Source organism: Chelmon rostratus, chromosome 15 (assembly GCF_017976325.1).
Source record: "Chelmon rostratus isolate fCheRos1 chromosome 15, fCheRos1.pri, whole genome shotgun sequence".
Classification (NCBI taxonomy): Eukaryota; Metazoa; Chordata; class Actinopteri; order Chaetodontiformes; family Chaetodontidae; genus Chelmon; species Chelmon rostratus.
In genome coordinates, this window is record NC_055672.1 from 12,166,300 (window position 1) to 12,183,335 (window position 17,036).

Genomic DNA, 17,036 nt, shown 5'->3' on the forward strand with positions numbered 1-17,036 from the left:
AGGAGAAGCTCGTGCTTTACACACAGTTTTAACCAATGGTCTCTTGTGCTGTTAAATCCCACACATGAAGCAATAACACAAAACTGTGATACTTGACAACAGATACAGAAGTGACAAAGAGTAGCTTGTTTGACCTGTCGCCTGGCCAAGTCAAGGGATGGGAAGAAGAGGTGGATCCACTTCAATAAGTGAGTTCTGAACAAAAATGTCACATCTAAACCCTTTGTCACATTAACTCAGTGTTGAGGAAAACGGAAAACTTTTGTTTTGAAGTAATTTTTAAAATACTGAAAGGCAATAGTTGGGAGCCCATTCATGCCAGGTAAATAAAAAAATGAATTGATAGGGGAAAAAATGACAGAGTAGGAAGTCAAAATCATGATGTAGTATCTCATGATTATTAGATGTATTGTCATGGATGATGTTATTGTTATTTTGCTTATCACAGATATACTTGTGGTGGTGTGGTGTTAGTAGTAGTAGTATTGCAGCACCAGCAGAAACAGCGAGTGGCCGCCAGGGAAAAAGTCCTGCTCGGTGTGCATCTCAGTCACAGCTGTAAAACCAAATTTCACGGATTCAAATCAAATTATTTGTGTATATTGTGTGTTAATGTTAATGACTGTAAAGATCCATACAGATCCCCTCTCTCCTTTTTCTATGCACAGTTGCTCGAACTTGAAAACCAACACATAAGATAAACTGAAACACCTGCACACGACATCTTCTGCAGAAAATGTGACTTATACCATTAAATAATGCAAATTCTAATTAATAAGTAAATATTATTTTCCACAGAAGTCAAGGTGGGCAAACATTTCAGCTTGCTGCATGTTTACATTGGTAAATGTATATCAGCTAATATGTCCTTCTAAGACATTTTTCCTCTGAAACATCGATCGGCCAAAGAGTATCTGCAACCAGTCTAATAATCTGGGTTTCCCTGCAAACTACTGTTGATGACACCGTGCTTTCTTTTTCAACACCCAGTAAAGCTGTGATGTCACATAAAAGCTGTTGTCACAAGTACGAAAGACTACACCTGTCTAACAGACAGAAATTTAGTATTTATTTAGTATTATTTCTTTTTTTGTTTTAATTCTAATAAAATCTCATATTTTCTTGCATTGGCACTAATGTGATTCTTGAATTATATCTGAACACCTCCATAGTAAACTCACTGTAATTGTGTTTAATAACTAAAATAAGAAGAGATAAATCATTAATATTATAATAAGAAAGATGGCATTCGCCTGATTGCTTGCTGTTTGTGCATTTGGTAGCTGCTATATTTGCCCGATCAGCTGGATGACTGTAAAGAAGGATCCACAAATCTGAAAGACAAACAATACCTAACATTACTTACACCAATTTTCAGATTGACGTCCATGGAGCTAACCCAAATTCATGATCTTATAATCCAACTGTTCAGCCTGCCAAAAAAAAAGGCTGACACATGGCCTGGATGACGGTGACGTCAGCGCCAAGACGGTTTTTGATTGGCTTATTCACACGGGTGGCATGCCTTGACAGACAAATAGTGTTGCAGCCTCTAGTGCCTTGCTAAATTAAAAAACAAATACAGCCATTATTTATCCTCTGAGTTTTCTGAAGGTATTTTCTGAAGACTGGTTTTGTCGATTGGAACCAAATGCATTTAGTGTTTTTCACAGAGGACGAAATCATTGTTGAAAAATGCTGAAAATATTATGAAGTCAGTTGCTTTATTGGCTTAATATTCCATATTACACTGTATCCTCTAAATGCTGTAGATCTGCAGGTCTCTTGTTTAAAAACTCTGCTGGCCTTATTTCTACTGGATTTGCCAATGCATCAACCTGTGTATCATTTTTTGGAGCATCTAAAAATATTCCCAAATCTGAGTCCTCAGAGACAAAACAGAGAAAAACACCACTGCAGGCAGCAGGAAAAAACCCTCTCATAATCATGAAAACCTACATTCAGTGTCCAGGTTTGCATTAAGCAAACCTGAAATCCTGCAAACACCAACAAGCAGAAATGCAGATTTGAGCGTGAAAATGTATTTTAATATGCCAGATATGAGAGTGCAGCATTAGAAGGAGCTGAGGAGCCTTTTGCATCAGACACACACACACAGCTTCCCCTCAGCCTCTGCGAGTCTGTAGCTCTAAAGCGTTGACCTTACAAATGAGCACGCTGCATCATTGTGAGAATTGGTGTTTCTGGGCGGTGCAAAGTGGAGTAGAGCACATCAGAGTGCAGGATATCTGAGCAGAGCACGGAGAGGCAGGCACATCCGCCGCTGGAGGGATCAAATCTGTACCATCTGACGCTCAAGGATTTATGGGTTTAGTCAAAATTGCTTTTCCCACTGTGGAGATTAAGCACCGTAGGATGTTTTCTACTCAGGCCGTAGAATAGCCCAGTGTAGCTGCCGCCGCTGCCGTTTTTCCCCCCTCTTCACGGCTCCGGTGCTGGAGAAAGGCATGTCTCAGGAAGGCAGAGTGCTCCAAAGCCTGGAGGGGAGTAGATTCTGACTGACAGGAGAGGTGCGTCCTCTGGGGAATGTGAACCATGCAGGTGGATGCTGTTCTTGTGCTCTTCTGTGTTTGGCTCGCGGGTGCAGCTGGGAAGATTGTCCAGTCGAGGGGTCACAAGCTGGAGACCTACAAACAGAGCAGGTAATGTCACAAAGGAGTCACCAGTGTACCAAAAATGATATGTTTTTCATTGTGTCAACAGGATGTGTGACTTAGTTAAGCTTTTAATTGCAATATCTGCATCATAATTGTTAAAGCTTTTCCCCATCAGGGCTTCATTGTGTTTTTATAGATGGGTTTTTTAGGTTTACACGATGTTGTCCAGTGTTTCCTGTGTCACCTGCGCTGCTCCCTCCCCCTCTGAAAACAGACTTATTCAGACAGCAGATTGGAGAGCGGAGAGAGAGGGAGACCTAAATCCCTACATCTATTTATGTACTACTGGTGAATGCTGTGTTCTGTTGCCCCACAACTGCTGCAGGCCAGTTAATGACTGTTTTCCCCACTGGCAGCAGTTGTAGTCAATGTCATTTTCAGGTGATTATTTAGGCTAATTGCTGCCTTGTTAATGCGTCCATTGGATTAAATGTTTTAGTCAGGACTGAACTAGATCAGGGAATCGTTAAAGCGTCCTCAATTCTACATTTTATTGCTTGAATTAACTGTGATATGAGGTGTGATTTAAATAGGAAGGACTGTATTTGTTTTTTTGGTAGAATATTAGATGTTTTAGATTTCAAGAATTGTGACATTTATCCTACAAAACTTTAAATTCAGTTTGAAGAAGTGAAAGAACTTAGCATCATGGGGGGGTTGACTTATGTTAGAAATGCGGATTATTTGTAACAATTCAGTTTACTTGGAGCACTTCATAAAGCATAAAGAGGAGGACGTGTGGGTTCAAGTAAATGAATGATGACAATTATTGATAATGAGAAGCTGAATGTTAACACATGCGGCAAATTTGTCAGAAGGAATAACTGAAGGGTGTTACATTCAATACCTGTGAGCAAGTGCAAATAGCAAAAAAATTGAAAATCATATGTTCCCAGAGCCAATGATAACAGCTTAAAATGCCTTATTTAGTCTGACCAACAGTCCAAAACCCAAAGATTTCAGTTTAATGCCACATAAGACAAAGAAAACCAGCAAATATTTACATTTAAGATGGATCCAGGATTTTTTTCCCCCAATTTTTGCAACTAATTGTTTCAGCCCTAATAAGATAGATGCATAATCAGAAATGCAAATGTGTTAGTTCAGTGATTCAGTGGCATTTGGAGCTCGTATTGAAACATAAAACAAATGCGTGTTATTATTATTTTCATTATTAATCAATCGGTTTATTGATTGGTTGATAAAGTGCTTTATCCAACCAACAGTCCAAAACCCAAAGATACTCAATTTACCATCACAAAAGGCAAAGAAAAGCAGCAAATCCTGATAGTTGAGACGATGGAGCAAGCAAATGTTTTGCTGAAATATTACTTAAAACATTAATTTGCTTTTAAGTTTCTGATCAATTGTGTCAATTCGACTAAGTGATTAATCGACTAATCTCTTCAGATCTAGTACAAGTTCAACACCGTCAGAGGGCTCTGACCACGTGAGCCCTATGAGCGGAGAAACAATGCTCCATTCAAGACTTCACTCAGAAAAGACCAAATTAAACATTTGCTTTAATCTTTTTATTTTATTTGTCCTAAATGACCAGCTCAGATTGGACTATTTACAGTATATCTACAAATACAGCTATTCTCTTGTAGAAATAATCATCACAGGGTTCAACTGTTAGCCCGAAGCCCTCAAGTCACAAACCGCTCTTGCATTAATCTCTGGTGAAGATGATAAGATTTTCCCAAGCAGGCGGAGTACAGCGCCATGCGCCTCACAATGCTATCAGCGGTGAGTGATTTGCATCCACTTAATATATTCAACAAACCCTGTCAAATCATAATCCCTCTGCCTTTAGATACACTATCACTTTTCACGCTATAACCGTTGTTATTTATAGATCATAGGGGACGTCGAATGCCAATCACGCGTCTGCTGGTTCATATATGAGACAAACTCTCAGAGTGCATGACAATGCAGGAGTGATTTAACTGAAGGGGCGCTTTGTCCAACAGTTCGAGGTTGAAGCTGTCTTTTTAGATCGAAACAATCCTTCATGAAATTACAGTCATTTGAAGTGATCATCTCAGCCTTAAGGTGATTAGGATGATCATTAAGTATGTAAGAGGAGAATCATCTGTGGAAAATCTTCAAAAGACAGACAGCACTGGTGGCTCAAAGCTGCGCTGTAATCTCTAAACACCAGTGTCGCCTTGTTATCAAATCTGTGCTTCACTGTTTTGTCCCCCCCCCCACCCCCAACTAGTTAAAAGTCATCTCACATCAGTCTTGTCTCTGCTGACACACACAGTCTGAGAATACAAATCGAATGTAAATCTCTCCTCCCTCTTTTAGGAGGGGGGGAAATCTAAATATACTCATGCAGGAGTCAAACTCTTCTTCCCCCTGTTTCTCATCACTCCACTCCTCCTCTCCTGAGTGTGAAATTGCAGAAGCGGCTAGATGCTGCTGGCGTGGGTTGTGGGAGTTTTTCACTATGTTACTTAGATGTTTTTTGCAAACGCTGCCTTGAGGAGGAAGAGCCGGGAGGGGGATTTGTGTAGGACAGCGTCCCACACAAGAAAACATCTGAGGAGAAAACCTATGTGAGGACTGAGGGATAATTTCCAGTAGTCGCGGCGTGATTCAGTTTGCTTTTCTGCTCAGTTCTGCTTGTTTTCTTTCCCAAATTCCCTCTTTTGCTTTTTTTTTCCACACACATAAACATCTAAAGCACACAAACAGTGAAAGTAACTCATCTGCATTTAAAGCACCTCGCAGTACCATGGCTGCATACTGCTGCATAAATCCAAAATGCAGTAATTAGTTCGCTACGACCACAATCTCATTTGTTGATTTTTATTTAACTTTTTTTTGTTTGAATAGAGAAATGTATGATTTCAATAAAAACACATAAATGTTCAGTAACAGAAAAACAAACCAAATGGTCAGCTACACAGCTAAAGCAAGAGAGCCAAATCAAGCTGTTATTTTCATTATCAGATTATCGGCTGGTTATTTTCTTGATTAACTGATCTATCAATTTGTCAACAAAATATCAGAAAACAGTGAAAAACGCCAATTATAATTTCCCACAGTCCAAACCGATGTCTTCATATGTCGATGTTCAGTTTACTATCATGTACGACAGAGAGAAGCATTAAATCATCTCATTTGGGAAGATGGAATCAGCTAATGTTTGGATTTAAATGACTAAAAAGATTATTTGATCATCAAAATAGTTGCAGATCGTCTGCTTTTTTACAAGCTTCCACCTATCACATAATATTAAATCTAATTTTCACCTCACCATCACCCCACAGTATCATGGATGCATTCTGCTGTACAAGCCAAAATAAGGTAGCTAGCTAGCTAGATGTGTAGTCGGAAATTAGAGTCTGACAGAATCAGAATAATGATTTTTTAGCATATTTTTTCAAAAGAAATGTATACTTTCAGTGTAAACTGAATGTTAAATGTGCAGCTAAAAACCAAACCAAGCTACACAGCTAAAGAAAGAGAGCTAAGCCAAGCTAGCTGGTGAGATAGCCGTTTGCTAGCCTTGACTAAAGCTACAGTGACTTACTTTCTAACCCCTAACTGTTCACTGTGGTTAAAATATACATTTTAATTAACTGGATCTCTGTAAATTAGTTCGTTAACTCGAAGTCAGTAGCAGAAGCCAGTTATGGAGGAGAAAAATGTAAAATATCCTGCTAAAAGAGTAGCTAGCCTATCTTAGCAGAGTACCAGTAACTGCCATGTCAGCTTTCTTTGACTGGTGGAATGAACAATTTGGCATGGAAGCTAAATTTAACTGACATATTCAAACTTATTAAATTGTAAATCATTTTTTTTTATCTTCATTTCAAAGTAGGTACTAGTAAATATTCTGTGGAGAGAATGCTTTATGGTAAGACCCTAAACTCTTTCCAAAGGCCTATGTGAGTGATTTTTGTTGTAAGTCTAAAAACACATCAAATGAAGACATTACATCCCATCCCTCTGGAACAGGATACCCAGTCAGCTTAAACTTCAAACGCCTCATTCAGTTTTTCTCTGGTGACTTGGCCAACCTCTGTCTTTGTGAGGCAGCATACATTAATGTGTCCAGAATGACTTCTGCGTGAATCTGACCCATTAACCCTGATGCAGCTCCTGCTGAGACGCATGCATGCAGGTCCATGGCTGCAGAGCGGAAACAGCACCGGGCCACGCAGAGCACAGCGGCGTGCAGACAGGCGGCGGTCTGCTGTGTGGCGTAGGCAGGCAGAGAGGGGGATTGGAGAGGCATTTCTGCCAAGAGGATTAGGAACCAGCTGCTGGATGGACGTAGAGGAGTAGCACCTATTGGCCATCAGAGCACTGCAGCTATCATCCAGAGAAACACTCTTCTTACTGCTTCATGTTACTCTTGTTGTGTTTTTTTCTGTTTTTGTGCCGCCGTCTTTGCTTCTTCCTTCTCTCTTCCTCTGTGGTGGTTCCTTCATGCATGTCTGTGGTTGTCACAGGGATTTGGCACTGGCTGTCACAGCATGCTCTACTCTAATAATCCATTTCAGGGGTTTTGGTATTCTTTTTTTCTCTCCCTCTGCTCGTGGCCTGAAAAGGCTGCTTAAAGCACAAGTGGCTGTGCAGAGGCAGACCTCGTGAAAAGTGACACCAGAGAGGAGCTGGCTTCCTCTGTAGCGGTGGATGTGTTGAGGACATGCTCTTTTGCCCTTTGTCTGATATATGGATAAAATGCATGTGATGTAACACAATATACTACGTCTTCTTAGAGAGAGTTGATAAGCATCAAAACAAAACAAAAAGGCTAAATCGTTGCTCCTACTCTAAACCCATGTAGGCTTGAAAATACCTTCAAATAATCATTTATTTTAAAAGCTGCAGCAAACAGTTATTTGAGTCAGTTGTTTTAGTCCATTAAATCTCATAAAATAGTGATCAATACCTAATATGATTTCACCGAAATCAAGGTTACATTTAAATTTCTTCTTTTTTCCAACCAACAGGCCCAAACCCAAAGATATTTACTTTACAATTGACATAGAAAAGCATCACCTCTAAACATTCAGGTGCTGAACCAGCAAGTGTTTCTTTCTTTCTTTCTTTTTGGCTTAAAAAATACTATAAAAATAAAAAAAAAGCTTTCACTCTAGACAAAATATATCATATATTTAGAGCTGCTGCCATATGTGACAGATGTTTTCATTTATTTATTTATCTCTTACTGTTGACTATCAGGTTACGAAGAGAAACCAGGATGGATGGGGGTGGAGGTCACAAATCCGGAGGGTGAGTTTAATAAATCCTTCATTAAATCATTATCAAAGTAATTTCGCCAATTCACTGCGACGCCGGCTCACGTGTTTTCCCCTTTTTTTTTGTTTTACAGCCCAATTTACAAACGAAGTCCAGACATGACCAAATCTCCGATGACCAAATCTGAGCAGCTCCTGAGAATAGATGACCACGATTTCACCATGAGGCCGGCGTTTGGAGGTCAGAAAACAAACTCTTCTTCGGATTTGAGTGTTTAAAAGTGTTTTTATTTATGCAGCCCAGACATGCTGGGTGCACGATTGCTGCAGAGGCTGCATGTTCAGTCATCCAGTGTAGTCGGATAAGATGTGTGTGCAGTGATCACTGGTTTGGGACAAACAGTCCTATAAGCATTAAGCTCTCGGGGATCTTAATGACACCATCCATGCAAGCTGTGCTGGAGTTTCCGACAGCAGCTCAGTTCTTTACATCACAGAAGTGTTAGTACATGTCTTTTGCATCACAGTATATTAGAGGGATTTGATGTCAGCTTTTTGGACTGCAGGATTATGCTGCGATAAAGGCACACAGGCTTTTGTTATGACCAGAAGACAATATTGGAATATATTTTCAGAACCGTTTTTTGTTGTCTTTATCTTTTTATTTGTCTTTTAAGGCAAATAATTACAAACACGAGAACTATATATAACCCAAAAAAATAGGGATTTCACTTTGGAGAGAGAAACGTGCTTTTTTTTTTTTTTTTAATTCTAATCACGCAACAATCTGCTGCTCAAAACACAGCAAGTGACCCTCACAGAATCCTTTTGCTGCGTCTGATTTCCACCACCAAATGCGTCTCAGCTGCAAGTGGAAAACAGAGCTGGATCGCATCCACGGCTGCATCAACTTATTGTGACCTAATTGCATTTGTGTACTATTGGAGGATGATGATGCAGAGCAGAAAGGCTGAAATACTCGGGGTCAAAAGTAGAGCACAGTCGTGGCGCAAGCAGTTGCTCTGCATTTGTGTGATTCATTGTTCTTTTTGCAAACGTGATTTCCGAAACAAAAAGGTTCAAGCAGTCCCCGTGATGCTCATTTTAGCCCATGTCACGTCCAGAATCAGGCGGAGAAGCACCATCAGCAAGCTTTTGTTCTTCTTTCAGGTCCTCCGATTCCTGTCGGAGTGGATGTTCAGGTTGAAAGTCTGGACACCATCTCCGAGGTGGACATGGTGAGTATGAAATAGCTTTTTGGTATATTTTTTAAAAGGATATATCGCAGGTTACACCATAAAACACCAGTGGTGGAAAGTAACATGCACAAGTACATGAACTCAAGTACTGTACTGCAATCTTGCAGTACAGAGGGAAATATTGTACTTTTTACTTCATTCATGTGACATCAAGGAGGTATTAAGATTTGTAAGATTTCACATCAAAAGCATATGATAGGATTAGAAAATACATTGTACTGTTTTAAGATTAAGCCACTGCTGCCTACTCATCTCCTCATCTGTCTTTTTGCCTTGTGAAAAAAAACCATCATTGTCACATTTCAGATGCCTGTGAGTTAGCCGTTCCGCCGGAGAGAAAAAGAGACATTTCCCCTCCAAACGTCTCAGATGGTTTTGAATTGTCCAACATTTCATAAAAAGAACAGAAAGGGATTAGAGAAGGGGACTGTATTTGTTCTTTAATCATCTCATGACTCCTCAGATTTATCTTGTGACCCTTGGGAGGGGCCTGACCCCTAGGATGGCAACCACTGGACTAAAGGACCTGTTTGTGTATAAAGTAAATAGACTAGCTCCACCCTGACCAGCTACAACAGTAAAATGCTGTTTATGTGTGGATGCATCAGTAATAACAAACTAATAATGTCATATACAATAATATATCAGTCACAGAGGCCATTTTACTGCATAACCACGACTTTTAACATATCTGAGTACTTCCTCCACTCTCGTTCCCTCCTGTAGGACTTCACCATGACGCTGTACCTGCGTCACTACTGGAAGGACGAGCGGCTGTCGTTCCCGAGCACCAACAACCAGAGCATGACCTTCGACAGTCGCCTGGTGAAGAAGATCTGGGTTCCCGACATGTTCTTCGTCCACTCCAAGCGCTCCTTCATCCACGACACCACGACCGACAACGTCATGCTGAGGGTTTACCCTGACGGCAACGTCCTCTACAGCCTCAGGTGAACACGTCTGCAGCCAGTTTATCCGCAGCCCCTGTTCCAAAAGAGTTAGGGTTATTGTAAATATCTGCTCATTCTGGATTCGATGCAGCAACACGTTTCAAACAAGTTGGGACAGGAGCAACAAAAGACGGGAAAATTAAAATGGTTGCATTCTGTTTTTTTACTAATTTAGTTTGATGATTTTCACAGCAGGTGGAAAAACAGGTCTGTATCATTTGATAATTCTAATGAGCGTGTCAGACTAATGTGACACTGTTAGTCGGAGGACGATGCCCAATGCTTGAGACTTTTGTCAGTTTACTGCAGGGTCCTTTCAACTGTTATTTAATCAGGCAAGTCATTTCCAAACATATTCATATTTAGAAAGACAGTCTGGAATCAGGCCGCTTGATGGGAAACTGGGCGAAAGGCGGAGAAGAGGGAAACGCTGCAGGAAGAAAATACAACAGGAGACTGGAAAACATTTTAAAAATACTCAGAAAGACATTTAAGCATTCAAAGACATTAGTGACATAAGAAATAATGCAAACCAGCACCCCAGCACACGCACACACACACACACACACACAAACAAAACAAAACAAAACGCACAGCCAGTCTCCATTCCTTCTATTTGTTTTGGTTTTGGTCAATAAGAAAGCAGCCTATACACGAAAATGAATTTATCCTCCACCCTTGCTGCTACTTGCAGTAGGTGAATCACAGCGTGTGGTTTTCTTTGTGTCTCTGCTGTTTGCCTCCGCAGAGTCACAGTCACCGCCATGTGCAACATGGACCTCAGCCGCTTCCCTCTGGACACCCAAACCTGCTCGCTGGAGATCGAGAGCTGTGAGTGGAAATTTTAAAAAATATCGACTAATACTAGAGCAAGACGGCTGCTTACATGTTGATTCATCCATCCATCCATCAAATGCTTTGTTTAGCACGACCATCGGGTCAGATTTTCCTCTTGACCGACATTTAGCCCATGACAAAGCCATCCAACTCTATATACCTAGCGTGCCAAACATTTGACGTGTGTATACCTGAAATATCAACATTTACTGAGCACATTTTTCATTCCCACTTTGCACGCCATTCCTCTTGCACACTCCTCGCTCACCAGATATGTCAGGCAATCTCAGCTATATCATGCCGGGAAAGTCTCTGAGCACATTCATGCTTCAAAGAGAATATGCTGCCTTAGTGTTAAGACCTTCTCCTCTGGCATCGCCCCCTCAGCTCCTCCACTAGTGAGGCTCTGAGACTCGCAAAGTCAGAGGGCGTAATGGACACTGGGGAATACTGCCTGTGGGGAGGGCTTCAGGATCGTAGCCTTGTCTTTTTAAATCGTCTTTGTCACACATTTTGTTCACATTAACATCCAGAATTCATACAGATGAACTCACTTCGACTCCTTTCCCCTCCAGATGCGTACACAGATGACGACCTGATGTTGTACTGGAAGAAAGGCAACGAATCCCTGAACACAGACGACAGAATATCTCTGTCCCAGTTCCTCATCCAGAAATTTCACACCACCACCAAGCTGGCTTTCTACAGCAGCACAGGTGCTGTAATCCACAACGCAAATACCTGTAATACACAGCATGCACTAAACTGAACAGATTATGCAAATGAGCCAAATGTGTGCATCATGCCTGTAATAACTAGATCACAGATGAATTACAACTTCAGTGCATCTCATTTTACTTCATACACCTTTTCCAACTAAAGGATTCAACCTTCCTTACATGACACTGGTGTCCCACCAAGAAGACTGTACGAATATTTAATCCCCACTGCGGAACGAAATGAATCAAACTACTGCCAACCACTTGTATGCTGCTGGAAAGCCACTGTGGGAGCTGTGCAGCCTTCTCATAACCACATGTCACCTTCTAGCTCAGAGGAGCAACCTGAAGCATTAAAGGGATTTAGTGTCCTATCTCTTCCTGCCACAATAGCTGGGAACGTCTGCTCCAAGTGTTCGTGCAGCGCATGCGCATCGGCAGCCGGCATGCGACAATGGGTGTGTAACGGTGACATTTCTTCTTCCCAGGCTGGTACAATCGTTTGTACATCCACTTCACCCTGCGGCGCCACATCTTCTTCTTCCTGCTGCAGACCTACTTCCCTGCCACTCTGATGGTCATGCTGTCCTGGGTGTCCTTCTGGATCGACCGCAGGGCCGTACCCGCCAGAGTGCCACTGGGTAGGGCAGAGTCTCCTTCTCAGGCCCCGAGCGCTAAAAATAGATGATTTTGTTTGAGAAATGAATTATTCTTAAAAAAAAGGTGGATGGCCTCATGCGGTGGTTCCCAACCTCTTTGTGAAACACAATTTGGGGAAATATGCTTATTTGTTTTCTTGACGGGAGTTAGATGAGAAGAACAACACCACTCTCACATCTGTTATGATTGTGAGTATCTGTGAGTATGAAGCTGCAGGTAGCAGCCAGTTAGCTTAGCTTAGCATAATGACTGCAAAAAGGGGGAAACAACTAGCCTAGCTCTGTACAAAGGAGCTCATTAACGAGCATGTTTTAGTCGTGAGGTGGCCAGCTAAGATTCCAGGAAGTCACTGGTCCCGGGCAAAGGAATAGCCTCGCACAAAACCCGTAAAACTGTAAATTGTTGTTTTTACACTCCAGGTTATTGAACGGACCACACAAACAACATATAAAGTGTTTGTGAGCTTTAGAGGTGATGGTGGGCAGATTGTGTTACCTCAACTAGAATATTCAGCATGATAAAGCTGTTAGATGAACACTGACTCAGTACAAAGCTGCTTTGTTGAAGTCAGAATTTCTTCGTATCCAGAAGAATGTGCTCTTTTTTAGTCTGGCTGCTCTACTAACTGTGGTTCCTTTGAGACTAGATATTTTTGCTTCTTTTAAAAATCTTGGCAAGGGAAATGTCCCTGTTCTGTTGGCAGATAATTTATCTTATTTTAAAGGGGCAGTTCACCCCAAAATCAGAATTAAATGTTTTCCTCTTTCCCCTTACCATGTTTTGGTGTGAGTTGCAGAGTTTGGAGACACTGACTCCAGAGATTTCTGCCCTCCATCGAATATAATGGAACGAGATGGCACTCGGCTTGTGTTGTTCAAAGTGCCAGAAAAAAAACAAACAATTCATTTGAAAAACTCAACAGCAATGTCTCTTTCCAGAAATCATGACTCGGTTACTCAAGATAATCCACCTTGATGTGAGCAGTTTCATGTAGGAACTATTCACTTTTTGCCAAATTACACCTGCCAGCCAGAAGGAAGGGTACAGTTCCTACATGAGCTCCTAACGTTCCTGCGGGGACCTGCTCACAACAAGGTCTGTGAACCGTGTTCAGAAAGAGGCACTGATGTGGAGTTTTTTGGTCTTTTTTTTTTTTGGTGCTTTGAACATCACAAACCGAGCGCCACCTGGTTCCATCATGTTCGAGAGAATCTCTATTATCTCTGTTAACATCTCCACAACTCCAGACTGGATAAGAGGAAATTAATGTATTTTTGATTTTCAGCTGAACTGTCCCTTTAAATAATATTTCCTCAATTCTTTTGCTTTTTTCTTATTTTTCAGAGCTGAGTAGACAAATACACAAATATTAGGAATGAAAATTTATCCCAGCGGCACAAAATATACATGTGCAGCCCTGTCTACGGTCTGCAGTGTTTGGTTTTAGCTTTCCAACCCCGAAGATAGGAGAATGTGACTAAACTGTTTGTGTGTTTTACTCCAGGCATCACCACAGTGTTGACCATGTCCACTATCATCACCGGGGTCAACGCCTCCATGCCGCGGGTCTCCTACATCAAGGCAGTGGACATTTACCTCTGGGTCAGTTTTGTCTTTGTCTTCCTGTCGGTGATAGAGTACGCGGCGGTCAACTACCTCTCCACCGTACAGGAGAGGAAAGAGAGGAAACTGAGGGAAAGAGTAAGTGTTGTGATTCTTCTCTACATGTTGATCTTTGAATGATTCACATGGACAGTCAAACATCACCAAAGCAGTGTAATCATCCAGCTGCTTTACTGCACCGAAAGCAATAAAGTGCTTAAAAATTAAACACTAGAGTGCAACATTAAAGATGTGGCCAAAACGTTCCAAAGACGATGGATCCTTTTTACCTTCAGTCTGAGTCAGTTTGATTCTGGATGTTTTAACAGTAAATACAACTTTGCTTTCATTGAGTGATGAAATCACATTTCTTTTCATGCAGGGAGTAAATAATAAATGTGTGACTCGTTCTTTCTTTTTTTTCAGTTTTCAGAGTAAAATTAAAGAAGCAAATGTTGCTCTGATGTTTCTCATAAATGATGAAATGAAACAGTGCATCATCTGTCTTCTTTGATGCAGTTTTTCCCTGTCTTTAACCCTCTCTGCTGTGCAGAGGACAGCATATCCTTTACAGTTCCAACTTTACCACCATGACCAAAAATGTCAATATTGATGTTATACATAAATAACTGCCATTAAAAATAGCCAAAATGAAATTTAAAATAAAGACTTTGATAATGTGTTATAAAAAATGGTCAAAGTGGCTAAAATTCTAGTTTTTGCATCGTGTTTAAGCTGCAAATAAGAGACTCTCTCATTAAAAGCAAGGAAGGGGACACTTCAGTTACTCTCCCTCAACAGGCTGACCTGATTTTACATGAAATATTTTACACACTAAAATATTTCTAAACTGGTAGAAACATCAATTAATAATTTATCTGCCTTGCCAATAAACAGATACATATTTTCAAAATTGGCTCTCTTTAAGCTCTCGGGGCTATGGCAAATTATTTCTGGGACTACAGCTTGTGTACTATACTGCTATTCTTCATCTGCCAAATGCTGCAGCATATGGAGCCAAATTGCCCACATACCCCGGGGAACATTTCCAGCATAAACATCTTTCTATAAATGTTTCATGCCAAAGTTGTTGAAATGCCCTGAGTGTGCAGAAAAATAACGCAATAAACGCATTTTCAATTCTCGTTTTAGTTTGTTTTAGGACTTTACAGAAAGTAGTGTTCACAATAAGCAAGTTTCAAAATGTCAAAATGACTTTGCGTTTCCTTCTTACCTCTCCTAGCTGCCGTGTACATGCGGCATCGGCAACCCCGATGAGATGATGATCGACCCCCAGATCACTGGCTACGGGTCTATGGATATCAACACCACAGGGAATTATGGGATGCCGGAGAACGGCGGCCGCCAGGAGCGAATGATGGCCCAGGTGGCGCTGAATGACCCGCAGATCGCAAGCCAGGTGAAGCCGTCCAGAGGCTACGTGAACATTTGGATAGACACCCACGCCATAGACAAGTACTCACGGGTTGTGTTTCCCGGGGCGTACATCCTCTTTAACATCATCTACTGGTCCATCTACTCGTAACCCGCGATGCAGAAGGAGATCCTCTGCGAGAGTCCTCCGCAATAAGACTCCAGGAGCTCAACTCATTCCTGGAAGAGCAGGAAAATAACTTTTGCATTTGATGCTTTTCATACATAGAAACTGCTCATGAGATGCATGGGGACCAATGACACTTAGGTGACCACTGCCTTCTTGACCCAGCCACTTAAGCTGAAGAGTTTCAAAATGACGAACAGGACAGTCGTGGTCGCTGGTTTTGTCACTCCGTCAGATCCATGTGGTTTCATGTTGTGCCGTCGATGGAGGACTTGCTGCACAGACAGACGCACAAACACGGACTTCAGCTTCATTTCAGTTCTCCATGCAGTGACTCTTTGACCACATTTTCAAAAGTGAAGATGTGAACTGGAAACAGATTCCTGACATCGCCAGCATACAGACAGATTCCTTCTCCTTTGCTCACGATCTAGACTCCACAACCAACGACAAATTAAAAAAACTTTAAAGGAATAGTTTCGCTTATTTGCTTTCTGGTGGAAAGTTAGATAAGAAGATTGATACCACTCTTACGCCTGTCCCTTGAGTATGAAGCTGCAGCCAGTTAGCTTAGCTTAGCACAACACTGTAAACAAAGGGAAATGGCTAGCCTGGCCTACCAGCACCATTAAAACTGACCAAGACTGATGTGCAAAGACAACAATTCTGCGTTTTACAGGGGAGTTACATGCCGAGCTCTTTCTTTGCTGGGACCAATAACCTCCTCAAGTCTGCACTGGTTGTGGCAACTGTTCAAAGGCAAGAAATAACCCCTTGTACAGTGGCAACTTTTGGTTTTACGCTTCAGATTTTGAATGAACAAACAAAATCTAAAAATCAGTGAGCTTTAAAGGTGTTGGCAGACAGACTTTGTTATCCTCGGACTGTTTTCCCGTCGCTATGCTAAGCTTAGCTAACTGACCCCTGGCTGTAGCTTCATATTTACAGCACAGACATTAGAGTGGTATCAATCTTCAGTCTTCTTATGTGACTCTTGGCGAGCAAGTGAATAAGTGCCATTTCCCATAAATATGGAACTAATCCTTCAAAAACCTGATAATCTGATTATTCTTATTTATAAAGTTTTTTTTTCTTTTGTGGCACGTTGACATGATTCAGTATGTTACATTTTCTTGTGATCCATCATTTTGCTGTCAAGCTACTTCCTGCATTTGTGCGATTTGACAAAGTTTAGTAAAAAGGCAAAATAATGCAGTGTATTAAAATCACAAATGTAAAAATATATGTTTAGTAAATCCCAAACAATGATTATGGTATTGACTTTTTTTTTTTTTTTAATGTCCTTATTTCTTCTGTTTTTTGATACAACTGAAGCTCATCTCCTCTGTCTGGTGTTGTGAGGCTTTGAGGTTCGCTGTGAACTGTTAGTTGCTAGTTTTATCGTCTTTTTCAGCTTAAAACAACTTTATACTTTGTTATGCAAAAGATACACAAAAGATATCTTTTGGTGTTTTATGACAATTTAACAACCAAACGTGCAGATATTAAATTAAACTCTGGAAAAAAAATGTTATATATGGGAAAATG

The 17,036-nt window shown here is 41.0% G+C and overlaps 1 pseudogene; it reads left to right on the forward strand.

Moving 5' to 3' along the window:
* Positions 1-2,547: 2,547 nt before the first annotated feature.
* Positions 2,548-15,473, forward strand: LOC121618334 (annotated as a pseudogene).
* Positions 15,474-17,036: the final 1,563 nt, after the last annotated feature.